Genomic DNA, 14,674 nt, shown 5'->3' with positions numbered 1-14,674 from the left:
TCAAAAGAAAGTTGAAGTAGCAATACTCATATCAGATAAAATAGACTGTAAAATAATGTTACAAGGGACAAGGAAGGACACTACATAATGATCAAGGGATCAATCCAAAAAGAAGATATAACAATTATAAATATATATGCACCCAAAATAGGAGCACCTCAATACATAAGGTAACTGCTAACAGCTATAAAAGAGGAAATTGACAGGAACACAATAATAGTGGGGGACTTTAACACCTCACACCAATGGGCAGATCATCCAAAATGAAAATAAATAAGGAAACAGAAGCTTTAAATGACACAACAGATCAGATTTAATGGATATTTATAGGACATTCCATCCAAAAACAGCAGATTGCACTTTCTTCTCAAGTGGGCACGGAACATTCTCCAGGATAGATCACATCTTGGGTCACAAATCAAGCCTCAGTAAATTTAAGAAAATTGAAATCATATCAAGCATCTTTTCTGACCACAATGCTATGAGATTAGAAATGAATTACAGGGAAAAAAACGTAAAAGCACAAACACATGGAGACTAAACAATATGTTACTAAATAACCAAGAGATCACTGACGAAATCAAAGAGGAAATCAGAAAATACCTAGAGACAAATGACAATGAAAACACGATGATCCAAAATCTATGGGATGCAGCAGAAGCAATTCTAAGAGGTAAGTTTATAGCTATACAAGCCTACCTCAAGAAACAAGAAAAATCTCAAATAAACAATCTAACCTTACACCGAAGGGAACTAGATAAAGAAGAACAAGCAATACCCAAAGTTAGCAGAAGGAAAGAAATCATAAAGATCAGAGCAGAAATAAATGAAATAGAAACAAAGAAAACAATAGCAAAGATCAATGAAACTAAAAGCTGGTTCTTGAGAAGATAAACAAAATTGATAAACCATTAGCCAGACTCATCAAGAAAAAGAGGGAGAGGACTCAAATCAATAAAATTAGAAATGAAAAAGAACTTTCAACAGACACCACAGAAATACAAAGCATCCTAAGAGACTACTACAAGCAACTCTATGCCAATAAAATGGACAACCTGGAAGAAATGGACAAATTCTTAGAAAGGTATAACCTGCCAAGACTGAACCAGGAAGAAATAGAAAATATGAACAGACCAATCACAAGTAATGAAATTGAAACTGTGATTAAAAATCTTCCAACAAACAAAAGTCCAGAACCAGATGGCTTAACAGGTGAATTCTATCAAACATTTAGAGAAGAGCTAACACCCATCCGTCTTAAACTCTTCCAAAAATTTGCAGAGGAAGGAACACTCCCAAACTCATTCTACGAGGCCACCATCACCCTGATACCAAAACCAGACAAAGATACTACAAAAAAAGAAAATTACAGACCAATATCACTGATGAATATAGATGCAAAATTCCTCAAGAAAATACTAGCAAACAGAATCCAACAACACATTAAAAGGATCATATGTCATGATCAAGTGGGATTTATCCCAGGGATGCAAGGATTGTTCAATATACGTAAATCAATCAATGTGATATACCATATTAACAAATTGAAGAATAAAAACTGTATGATCATCTCAATAGATGCAGAAAAAGCTTTTGACAAAATTCAACACCCATTTATGATAAAAACTCTCCAGAAAGTGGGCATAGAGATAACCTACCTCAACATAATAAAGGCCATATACAACAAACCCACAGCAAACATCATTCTCAATGGTGAAAAACTGAAAGCATTTCCTCTAAGATCAGGAACAAGACAAGGATGTCCACTCTCAGCACTATTATTCAGCATAGTTTTGGAAGTCCTAGCCATGTCAATCAGAGAAGAAAAAGGAATAAAAGGAATACAAATTGGAAAAGAAGAAGTAAAGCTTTCACTGTTTGCAGATGACATGATACTTATTATACATAGGGAATACTAAAGATGCCACCAGAAAACTACTAGAGCTAATCAATGAATTTGGTAAAGTTGCAGGATACAAAATTAATGCACAGAAATCTCTGCATTCTTATACACTAATGATGAAAAATCTGAAAGAGAAATTAAGGAAACACTCCCATTTACCATTGCAACAAAAAGAAGAAAATACCTAGGAATAAACCTACCTAGAGAGACAAAAGACCTGTATGCGGAAAACTATAAGACACTGATGAAAGAAATTAAAGATGATACCAACAGATGGAGAGATGTACCATGTTCTTGGATTGGAAGAATCAATATTGTGAAAATGACTATACTACCCAAAGCAATCTACAGATTCAGTGCAATCCGTATCAAATTACCAATGGCATTTTTTACAGAACTAGAACAAAAAATCTTAAAATTGGTATGGAGACACAAAAGACCCCGAATAGCCAAAGCAGTCTTGAGGGAAAAAAATGGAGCTGGAGGAATCAGACTCCCTGATTTCAGAGTATACTACAAAGCTACAGTAATCAAGACAATATTGTACTGGCACAAAAACAGAAACAGAGATCAATGGAACAAGATAGAAAGCCCAGAGATAAACCCACGCATCTATGGTCAACTAATGTATGACAAAGGAGGCAAGGATATACAATGGAGAAAAGACAGTCTCTTCAATAAGTGGTGCTGGGAAAACTGGACAGCTACATGTAAAAGAATGTAATTAGAACACTCCCTAACACCTTACACAAAAATAAACTCCAGATGGATTATATACCTAAATATAAGACTGGACATTATAAAACTCTTAGAGGAAAACATAGGAAGAACACTCTTTGACATAAATCACATCAAGGTCTTTTTTGATCCACCTCTTAGAGTAATGGAAATAAAAACAAAAATAAACAAATGGAACCTAATCAAACCTTCAAAGCTTTTGCACATCAAAGGAAACTGTAAACAAAACAAAAAGACAACCCTCAGAATGGGAGAAAGTATTTGCAAAGGAATCAACGGACAAAGGATTAATCTCCAAAATATATAAACAGCTCATGCAGCTCAATATTAAAGAAACAAACAACCCAATCCAAAAATGGGCAGAAGACCTAAATAGACATTTCTCCAAAGAAGACAGACAGATGGCCAAGAAGCACATGAAAAGCTGCTCAACATCGCTAATTATTAGAGAAATGCAAATCAAAACTACAATGAGGTATCACCTCACACCAGTTAGAATGGGCATCATCAGAAAATCTACAAACAACAAATGCTGGAGAGGGTGTAGAGAAAAGGGAACCCTCTTGCACTGTTGGTGGGAATGTAAATTGATACAGCCACTATGGAGAACAGTATGCAGGTTCCTTAAAAAACTAAAAATAGAATTACCATATGATCCAGCAATCCCACTCCTGGGCATATACCCAGAGAAAACCATAATTCAAAAACACACATGCACCCCAATGTTCACTGCAGCACTGTTTTCAATAGCCAGGTCATGGGAGCAACCTAAATGAGCATCGAGAGAGGAATGGATAAAGAAGTCGTGGTACATATATACAATGGAATATTACTCAGCCATTAAAAGGAACAAAATCGGGTCATTTGTAGAGACATGGATGGATCTAGAGGCTGTCACACAGAGTGAAGTAAGTCAGAAAGAGAAAAACAAATATCGTGTATTAACGCATATATGTGGAACTTAGAAAAATGGTGCAGATGAACCGATTTGCAAGGCAGAAATTGAGACACAGATGTAGAGAACAAACGTATGGACACCAAGGGGCAAAGTGGGGGTGGGTGGTGGTGGTGGTGGTGGGATGAACTGGGCGATTGGGATTGACATGTATACACTGATGTGTATAAAATTGATGACTGGGGCTTCCCTGGTGGCGCAGTGGTTGAGAGTCCGCCTGCCGATGCAGGGGACGCGGGTTTGTGCCCCGGTCCGGGAAGATCCCACATGCCGCGGAGCGGCTGGGCCCGTGAGCCATGGCCACTGAGCCTGCGCGTCCGGAGCCACAACAGTGAGAGGCCCGCATACCGCAAAAAAAAAAAAAAAAAAAAGAAAAAAAAAAAATTGATGACTAATAAAGACCTGTTGTATCAAAAAAAATAAAATTCAAAAATGAATAAATAAAATTAGAACTTTTAAATGATAAAAAAATTCTTATCAGTTAAAATGATACAGTAATAATCAGTAGGCTGGCTCCTATGCAAATATCCTGCTAGAATTTTGATTGGAATTGAATTTAATCTGTGGATCAGTTTGAGGAGACATCTTGACAATATTGAATCTTCCGACCAAATAGTAAATTTCTCCATTTTTTACCTCTTCTTTAATCCTTCTTACTAATTTTCTGCAGTTTTCAATGAAAAGCCTTTATACATTTTTTGTTAAATTGATTCCTAAAGAGTTTATAATTTCAGTACTATCATGAATAGAATTAAAAATGTTTTCATTTTCCAGTTATTTGCTTATAGTGTGTAAAAATGTATGTAAAATGCTTTTAGTTTGTAAAAATATAAACAAAAGGCTTTTACATCCCTTTACCTCCTATGACATTACTAATTTCTCATGAGTTTGTATAGTTGCTTTTTATATACCTTAGGTTTTTTTACTTAACCATCAAATCACCTTTAAATAAAAACTGTTTTTCTCTATCCTTTCCGACCTTTGAAGATTTTGTTATTTACCTTATTTCAATGGTTAGAACCATTAATAACTGTTGAATAGTAGTGGTGAGAGTGGGCATTCTTGCCTGGTTACTTATCGTTGGAGGAAAGTATTCAACATTTCTGCATTAGGTTTAATGCTAGCCATAGATTTTAGTAGGTGCCTTTTATCTATTTCTAATTTGCAGAGGGTTTGTTTTTTAAACCATAAGTGAATGCTGAATCCTGCCAAATGCTTTTTCTGCATTTGCTCCACATAGCATGTGAACTCTTTATAAAAATATTTTAACAGGTTGCCAATTTCTATAAAAAATTCTGTTGAAATTTTTATTGTGATTGCACTTGATGAGTAAGTCAATTTGTAGAGAATTGACATCTTAACAATATTAAGTAATCCATTTTATGAATATATTATATATTTCCATGGCAGGAGGAGCTTCCTTAATTCTTTTCTTTAATGTTATGTAATACATATATATTTGCTAAAACTTATCAAGTTAGGATTGGTTAATTTTATGTGTGTAAATTATACCTGTATTTAAATATTGAAAAAAATATTATTTTATTTATTTTTGGTTAGAAAATGGAAGCTCAGGAGAATATAAACCTAATATCTAACTCAAAGGTATTTTTTTAAAATTATAGTTCCCAAGACAAACTAAAATAAGTCATATAGCTCCAATTAATAGTTACATACTTTCTAGTACCATTTCAGTTATTTCTGAATGTTATATATACTGGCATAATAAGCATGGTGTAAGGTAATCATGAAATATTTTGAAAATAAACACAAGCATGTGGGATGATGACAGCTCAGGGATTTTTCCAAGATGAAAAAAAAAATCACTTTCCAAATTCTTATTCCCTTTATTGTAATTTTTGTATTGCTTTTAGAAATACATTAATCAATACTTAGTGTATATCCTTATCCCATTAGCAAACTAATCATACAGTATTTTTAAAGTAGCATGTTAATTTTATCATATTGATATAAGAGCATGTTATAGGAACAATAAAACATAAACAATTTGAAAATTAAACTCTGATTTATGGGTACTGGCAATGTTTTGCTAAATATTATACCTTAGAGAAATCTGTAAATATTTGTTGAATGAAATAAATCTAATAGAAGAGCTAAAATACTTTCATTTTAACCACAAATTTTATGTATCATCTGGGGTTAAAAAGTGGGAAGCAGCAACCAGAATATTGTATCTAAGATATTAACTTTAGCTTTGTAAAGGGGTAAATATTAACTATACATATATTTTGTAAAGAAATCATATCCAGAACATAAAAGGAACTTGTATGACTTACTAATAAGCAAAAAATTAAAAATTGGCAAAAAATTTGAGCAAATCCTTCACAAAAGTGGATATACAAACGGCCGATTCACAGAAGAAAAGATGTTCAAATCAGCCACCAGGAAAAAACAAATTAAAATCACAATTAGATATCAGTATACACCCACTAGAATGGTTAAAATTTTAAAAACTGACCATATCTAGCAAGTATTTGTGAAGATGTGGTGCAACTAGAACTCTTATACATTACTAATAGGAGTAAAAATGCTACAGTCACTTTATAAAACTGTTTTGCAACTTCTTAATAAGTTAACATACACCTAGCACGGGTCCCAGTCTTTTAGCCCTTAGGTATTTACTAAATTCCACGAAACACTTGTGCACAGATGTTTATAACACCTTTATTTATGGAAGCCTCAAAATTGAAACAATTCAAATATCCATCAACAGGTTAACCGAAATGTGGCATATTCATATGACAGAATACTACTCAGTAATAAAAAGAAATGAACTACTGATGCATTTAATAACGTAGATTTATCTCAAAATCAGTATGCTGAGTGACCCCAGTTTGGTCTTTTTGGTCCTTGTAAATTACTTTTCATCTTACAAACATATAAATACATATATGTTTGTAAGATGAAAAAATATATATATGTGAAATAATACATCATTTCTACCTAGAGATTCACCAATTTTGTTATATGTTTTCAGATCACCAAGTTTTCACTTTGTTGATTTTCCTCTATTTTTGTTATGCTTTGTATTCTATTGATTCTGAATTTTAAAAAATTGTTTTTTTATTACATTGCTTGTTATTTATTTTCTTACTTTTCTTTTGTTAGCTTCTTATGAAGGTAGCTTTATTGTGTGTGGGGTTTTTTTTTGTTTTTTTTTGTTTTGTGGTACGCGGGCCTCCCACTGTTGTGGCCTCTCCCGTTGCGGAGCACAGGCTCCAGACGCGCAGGCTCAGCGGCCGTGGCTCACAGGCCCAGCCGCTCCGCAGCATGTGCGATCCTCCCAGACCGGTGCACAAACCCGCGTCCCCTGAATCGCCAGGCGGACTCTCAACCACTGCGCCACCAGGGAAGCCCTGTTGTTTTTTAATACAAGCATTTAAAGATATAAATTTCCTTCTTATAACTGCTTTCACAACATTCCCTGAAATTTGAAAAATGATGTTTCATTAACGTTCACTTAGAAATATTACATAACTTTTTTAACTTGTTGCTTTACTGATGGGTTTCCAAATATTTGGGGATTATCTAGTTATCTAATTGTTGATTCATAACTGAATTCCATTATGGTAAGAGAATATCCTCTGTGTGATTGCAATCCTTTGAAACTTGTTTTACAGCCCAGTGCATAGTCTCTCCTGGTGGATGTTACATGTGTACTTGTAAAAAATGTGAATTAAGCGATTTTTGTATGAGTGTTCTATAAATGTAATTTAGTTCAGGTTTATCGATAGTCTTGTTCAAATCTTTGATATTTCAGCTTAATTTTTTCTCACTTGTTCTATCAGTCACTGGGTAGAAGGATGTTGAAATCTCCTACAATGATTGTGGGTTTCTCTATTTCCATTTAGTATTGTTATTATTTTCTTGATAAATTGACAAGTTAATATTATAAAGTAAACCTTTTTATCTGTGGTAATACTCTTTGTGTTGAAGTGTACTTTTGTGAGATTAATAGAACCATGAGTTTACTTATGTTTACTGTTTGCATGATATATCTTTTCCCACACTTTACTTTCAATCTGTGTGCTTCTATTAAAAGTCATCTTTTGAAAACAATATTTAGTTGGCTAATGATTAATTTTTGAATCAATTTTGCCTTTTAATTGGAGTGTTTATTCCATTCATATAAATAAATAAAAATTTTATATAATTGGCTTTATCCATAATCTTAATATTTGTTTCCTATTTGTGCCCTCATCCCTTGCTCTTCTTTCTTTTCTCCTGCCATCTTATACATAAATACACACACATATTTATACACACACACATTTTAGCATTTCATTCTTTCTTCTCTAAGGGCTTTTTAAACTGTAGCTCTTCGTATTCTCTTTTATGTTTGCTGTAGTAATTATAATTTATCTTTAATTTTTCAGTCTTTGAATTAATGTTTTACCTCTTCACATATGATGTAAGGATATTAAAATAGGATAGTTTCATTTACTTCCACTTGTCCCTTGAGATATTGTTGTCGTATATTTTATTTACACATATGCTGTGAACTCTATAATATATTGTTATTGTTGTTTAGTCAATAATCTTTAAAAAATAAGAAAAGGAAGAAAAGTAGTCTTTTAGGTGTACCCATATATCTACTGTTTCCTGTGCTTTTCATTCCTTCTTGTTGAGATGAATTCTCATCTGATATTATTTCCCTTCAACATGACATATTTTCTTTAGCATCTCTTATGAGTCTGCTGGTGAATTATCTTAGTTTTCTGTTATCTGGAAAAGGACTTTGCTTTTTTTGTTATTGTTGTTAAAAATATTTTCACTGGATGTTGAATTCCTGTTGACAGTTCTATTTTTCTTTCAGCATTGAAAAGATGTCATTCTGTTTTTCACTGGTTTCCGTTGTTTCTGATGATATCCATCATCATTCTCACTGTATTTCTCTTGAATATAATGTTTCTCTTTTTGAGGGCTTTTGTTTTTCTTTTTCTTTTTTTCTTCAGTTTAAGCAGTTTGACTGTGAAGAGCTTAGTTGTGGATTTCTTTGTGTTTATATTTTTTGGTTTTTCTGAGCTCCTCCAAATTTGTGAGCTACTGTTTTGATCATACATGGAAAAATCTTGGCCAATATTTCTTCAAAAAATTTTTTCAGTTTCATTCTCTTTTTACTCTTTCTAAGACTTCAGTTACACATATGGTAGATCATTCAATACTATCCCTAAGTCTTTGGTGCCACTTTATTTCTTTTCAATTCTTTTTCTTCTCTCTGCTTCAGTTTGCATAACTTCTATTATCCTATCTTTAGATTCATTGATTCTTTTCCCTTTGTATCCAATCTACTGTTGATCACATCTAGCAAATTTATTTCACAAGTTATATTTTTCGGTTCAAGGATTTCCATCAAATTGTCTTTTCCTTACATTTTTAATAGATGTCCTAAATTTTCTTATCTCTTTATTCACTATATCTAAATAGTCCTATGCCATCTTTAGCGTATGTATCATAGTTGTTTTAACATTCTTGCCTATTAATTTCAAAATACGGGTTATCTTTAGATCTTTTTCCATTAGATATTTCTTCTTTAACTATTGGCAATATTTTCTTGTTTCTTTGCATGTTCAGTAATAGTTGATTAATAGACATTGTAGATAATGCATTGTATAGACCAGTTACTTTTCTTTTTTTCTGAAGAACATTGCATTTTATGTTGGTAGGAAGTTAAATTACTGGGAGATCACATGATCAAAAAGAGACTTGGTTTTAGGCTTTCTTGTATGGGTTTATTTCAGTTTTGCCCTTAGTACTAGGATATATCCCTTAGTTCTGGGATGTGATCTTTATTCCTAAGTTGCGGTCTTAATAGGATTTCAATGTATAACTCAGCATATTTATCAAGTCTCTATTGCTCTGGCTGATTGGATTCCTAACTCTGTGTCCCAAGTGGCAGGCAGCTTCTGAAATCACCAATCAGCTTTTTTAAATTCACAGCTCTTATTTTCCCTGAACCTTTTAGATTTCTCTATAGGCCGATGCATTTCAAGAGCCAGCTAAGTACTCAGATTTTGGATCTTCTTATTTGTGGGTCCCTTCTTTATAGGATTTCCCCTTTAATTTCATACTGTTGCAGAAATCTTCAATTCCAACCTCTGACCACTCATCCCAACAAAACTACTGTGTTCTGTGAAGCTATATCATCTAGCTCAGCAGATCTAGAGACTCCCCTCCAGGGTAAAAGAAAAAAACAACAACCATAAAATAAATGGATCTCATTCAACATAGTTACTTTTTTTCAAGTGGCCTAACTCTGCTAGATGCTACCTAGTCTCCAGCACTTTTAAATAGTGGTTTTATAATATTTTGTCTAGCATTTTAAATTGTTATTGGTAGGAGAGTTTTCTGATGGAAGTTACTTCGCCATTGCCTGAAACCAAAATAATTTTAATATTTTTATTACAGAGTTTTGAATGGACTTTTTGCTGTTGTCTCAGAATTGTGGTTAACGTCTGAGGACGGTATGTGCTAAATAATCTCCATTTGTTCACTGGACCCTAAGCAGAACTTCTAAATCAAGGAAGAAAATTTCAAAAGAACCACTCAGAGATTGGAAATGACTATAAGCAGGAAAAACTGGTAAGTCATTTCTTTTTTTTAAAAAAATTATTTATTTATTTATTTATGGCTGTGTTGGGTCTCTGTTTCTGTGCGAGGGCTCCCTCCAGTTGCGGCAGGCGGGGGCCACTCCTCATCGTGGTGTGCGGGCCCCTCAGTATTACGGCCTCACTTGTTGCGGAGCACAGGCTCCAGACGTGCAGGCTCAGTAGTTGTGGCTCACGGGCCCAGTTGCTCCACGGCATGTGGGATCCCCCCAGACCAGGGCTCGAACCCATATCTCCCCTGCACCAGCAGGCAGACCCTCAATCACTGCACCACCAGGGAAGCCCTGGTAAGTCATTTCTTGGTTGGATATCTTAAGAGATACAATTGCTGATATACCTCTGAGCTGTTTATACGTAAAAAGGAATAGGATTGAGAAAGTAGTGATTGAATTAAAATATAACACTTCCAAATTTGTGTCCTGCCGAGTTCAGACTATTTAATGTATTGGGTGCATCATATTCATTGAATCATGAGGATCTAAGATAATATACATGAAAATGAATATGCAGTGGTCTCAGACAGGAGTGAGCTTTGTTGAAACACAATTCTAGAATGGGTACCACTATCACTTTACTGTTACTCTGAGTCTATTGGATTGAACTGTTACTCTTTTAACAGTTGATTTTTATAGGCAATGTTGCTTCCTTCCAATTTTCTCTCAAAATAATAGCTGCCTACTCAATATAGAATAATCTAATTCTTTGACTCTTTTCTTCCCTTTGGTCTTTTCTTGCTCACTCCTTATAGGGAGGGAGTCTTTTCAATCTAATCACACACTAAAGTTATGCTGAAACAGGGATCAGTATAAGCAAAAGAGCAGTGCTACATTCTGAAAAAAACCATGAGAACACTGGGAAACAATTTTCTTGTCTTTCATTACAAGGGCATCATGAAGCTCTCCAGCCCTCAAAACAATGAGTAGTAGCAGATTAAACCAAGGCCCTGGCCTTGAATAGGAAGACTAGAAGGCAGCCAAAATTGAAACATTTCGGGGACACTGACCTTGGATAGACTTTGTACAAACTGAAAGGTGAATGAACAGAACAGTAAAAACATATTAAACCCAATATCTGAATTCAAATAAGTTAGTGAATAACAAAGGGGTCTCTTCAGGAATTGACTGAACATCTTTCTAGACTCTGGGGCATAAAAATTATTCACATGAAGAGCATCACGGTCAAGTTCAGAGACTTTATATCAGGTAGTATTGTGTTCAAATTTAAGCTCTGTCATGGACTACCTATGTGAAATTAGAAATTCATTCTAAATTTTTTCACATCTGTGAATGGAATTTATCACTGTATTTGGGTCATAAAGATGTTATCAAGAGTAAATTAGATAAAACATGTAAAAATTTTAGCACAATGCATAATTGAGTAGCAAATGACCAATAACTGAGATCTTTAGTTATCATCACTGTTACAATCCACATGACTTTCTCCCTCACTTTTTTCATGTCTTCATTTAAATATATTTATTTCAAATGAGACCTTCTTCTACCTGCCTATTTAAAACTCTAATACTTCTTAGTCTTTTGTTTCCCTTCCTTGCTTGTTTTATTCATAGTATTTAACATTATTTTACTACATTTCACTTACTTATATTGCTTAATTTTTGTCTCCTATCTAAAGGGTATGAGCTCTATTAGGGCAGGAATTATTTTGCCTATTTTATTTTTTTCCTATTTATTATTTTGCCTATTTTTTACATTGCTGTCCCCAGAGACTGTAACCTGGTACAGAATAGGCACTCAGGTGCTCACTAAGTATTTGTTATATGAATAACAAAATTTCGTGTGTGATGAGATGATGTAGCTCTCTCTCTAACCTGAACATATTCTTTGTTCTCATTGGCATCTGAGTTCTCTTCAGTTTTCTTGTATTATGACAGTTGGAGAGGAGCTTTAATTTCCTTTTAACAGCAGATTCCTTACATTATATTGGGATAATATTTTTGAAATAATAACTAGTAGCTTTTCCTTTTGTATTTCCTGTAAACCTGACCTATTTCCCATTTGGTCAGGAGTCAGAACTGCCACATATATGCCTTAGGAAAAGATTGTTACAATGAAAATCAGAGTAATGGTTTAGGTTTCAAAATCATAAGACCCAAGGGAACTCAAGCTATGAAAACATGTTGCAATTCAAAGCAAAGCTTCCTTTCCCTGTAACTAGAAAAGATTCCCTGAACTATGGGAAGTTGGAGAGTCAGAGGTGGAATCAACAATGAGTGGTGAAAAGCATTCTTGAAGAGGAAGCCCTGTGTTCAGACATTTATCCAGGTTCTATCTTGGCATTGGAGTTAACAGAAATTCCGGACAGATCTGATGATTCAAGTACAGAGAGTACTTTGTTCTCTGGGTCATGATTGAGGAAGCAGAAAGGCTCTAGAGTAGAAATGGCCACATGGTAGACCTAAGAAGATGAACCTGAAACAATCTGACCCATTTTACCTGCCAATAAACCCAATGATACTTTGAAGATAGGCTGGAGGCATAGACTGATAGATAATTCTCTGTTGTGGATAGGTTTTAACAGTGCATACCGTGACTTTGATCTTGGCAAACTTTGTTCTCCACCTCCCATTCACTCTCAGTGGCTGCTTTCAGGATGCCACTACTCTACTTTGGCGTGAGCAAGCTTTCCTGGGCTGCTGCTCTTTTGTGGGCTGCTGCTCTTGCTGACTCATGGCTGCCTGGAGATGGCCCCTCTCTCTATGGGAAGGGAAAATGGCCCTAATGTCCTTAACTGTACCAATCACAGTCATTGACACCAAAACTTATTTCTTGAAGGCACTTCCATTTTATGAAACCCTCTCACTAACGTCCATTCAGTCTTTACCTTTTACTCCTGTTCACTTGTTCCTTCTAAACAAGAAAAGTAGAGAGTAGCATTTAAACATAGTTGGGATTTTTACTGTACCATACTCACTAGTCCTGAGCTTTTGTGCAAGTCCCCACCTTCTGACACACCATAGGTAGTATGAACTGGTGAGTTTTCTGTATGTATTTCACATTCTACTTTCTGGGAACTTACTTTCAACCAGAACTCTTTGGAGAGAAAATCAGCTCTTTGGAGTGAAAATCTTTTTTTTTTTTTTTTCTTGCACTGTTAAAACCTGTCCTCAACAGAGAATTATCTAGCAGTCTATGCCCCCAGCCTATCTCCAAAGCCTCATTGGGTTTATTGACAGGTAAAATGAGTTGCAGAAGGCTTCCCTGGTGGTGAGGTGGATACGAATCTGCCTGCCAATGCAGGGGACACGGGTTCAATCCCCGGTCCAGGAAGATCCCGTATGCCGTGGAGCAACTAAGGCTGTGCACCACAACTACTGAGGCTGCGCTCTAGAGCCTGCGAGCCACAACTACTGAAGCCCACACGCGTAGAGCCCGTGCTCTGCAACAAGAGAAGCCACCGTAATGAGAAGCCCATGCACCACAATGAAGAGTAGCTCCCGCTCGCTGCAACTAGAGAAAGCCCGCACGCTATAACGAAGACCCAACGCAGCCAAAAAAAAAAAAAAAATTAATTAATTAAAAAATTTTTAAAAAATTGGGTTGCAGATCTTAGGATATGGAAGAAGTGGCTGATTTCTCTGTCAGCTGTGTCAACATGTCCTTTCTTCATTTTCTGGTTCATTGCCAACTCCCTACCTTGTTGCCTTCCAGTTGGGCTCAGGAGTATCAAGACAACCAGTTATTTCAGTGGTTTACTATGATTGGATAGCCACATTTCTACCAAAATGCTGTATACCATCTATGTTTCTTGCCATCACATCTCTGGTTGGGGGTTGATTTCCACTAGTTGGTTAACTGGGCTTACTGAGAAGCACAAAATGTTTCACGTTCAAACTTCCCTGAGGGGTAACGTTAAAACTTCCCAGCTGCCGAAATGGCTGCATCAAAGGAACCAGGCTCAAAACATCTGCTTCACAATAATCTGATTCCATGGCAATAACCCAGGCAGATGTGAATCAAAGATTTCCGAAAAACAATGGCAGTGTGAATTGAGTAGGGAGCACGTAAATATAAAGGATATTAGAAGATAAAATCAAAAGGATTTTATCAAAATGTTGAGATATGATGTTGAGTTAAAAATGTTTTTGTATTTACTATTTTAGCCTCAGTAATGAGGTGTAAATTAGTGTTATTATCAAAGAAATGGAATGCAAGGATTGAATAGGTATGTGTCAAGCCAGAGAAAAATGCAGTATTTTTGTTCTGGACCATAGTCATGTGTACATAGCAGTAATAGTCAAATTAGAATGCTTCTGTATCCATAGGTTATCTAAATAACTGATTAGAATTATTACTGAGAGCATAGATGTTTGGAAACTGTTTTAAATGTACCTGAACAGATTAATTGACTCAGCAATGGTGGGGTCAGGTGTCACATATAAGCACACGTGTTGTGACATTTTATTAGGCAGAGTAATTTAGATGTAGTTGA

The 14,674-nt window shown here is 35.1% G+C and overlaps 1 protein-coding gene across 1 annotated transcript in view; it reads left to right on the top strand.

The window, feature by feature from the left end:
* Positions 1–14,674, top strand: part of ZNF608 (zinc finger protein 608) — a 1,156,357-nt gene that overhangs the window by 106,410 nt on the left and 1,035,273 nt on the right. The window contains exon 2 of the mRNA XM_079918637.1: positions 10,026–10,199. The gene's annotated coding sequence lies outside the window, so the exon portion shown is untranslated. The remainder of the gene's footprint in view (positions 1–10,025; positions 10,200–14,674) is intronic.

The sequence above is a fragment of the Stenella coeruleoalba genome (genome assembly GCF_951394435.1).
Source record: "Stenella coeruleoalba genome assembly, chromosome: 3".
NCBI lineage: Eukaryota > Metazoa > Chordata > Mammalia > Artiodactyla > Delphinidae > Stenella > Stenella coeruleoalba.
The sequence above is the reverse complement of the archived record's forward strand: the minus strand, read 5'-3'. Positions and strand labels throughout refer to the sequence as shown.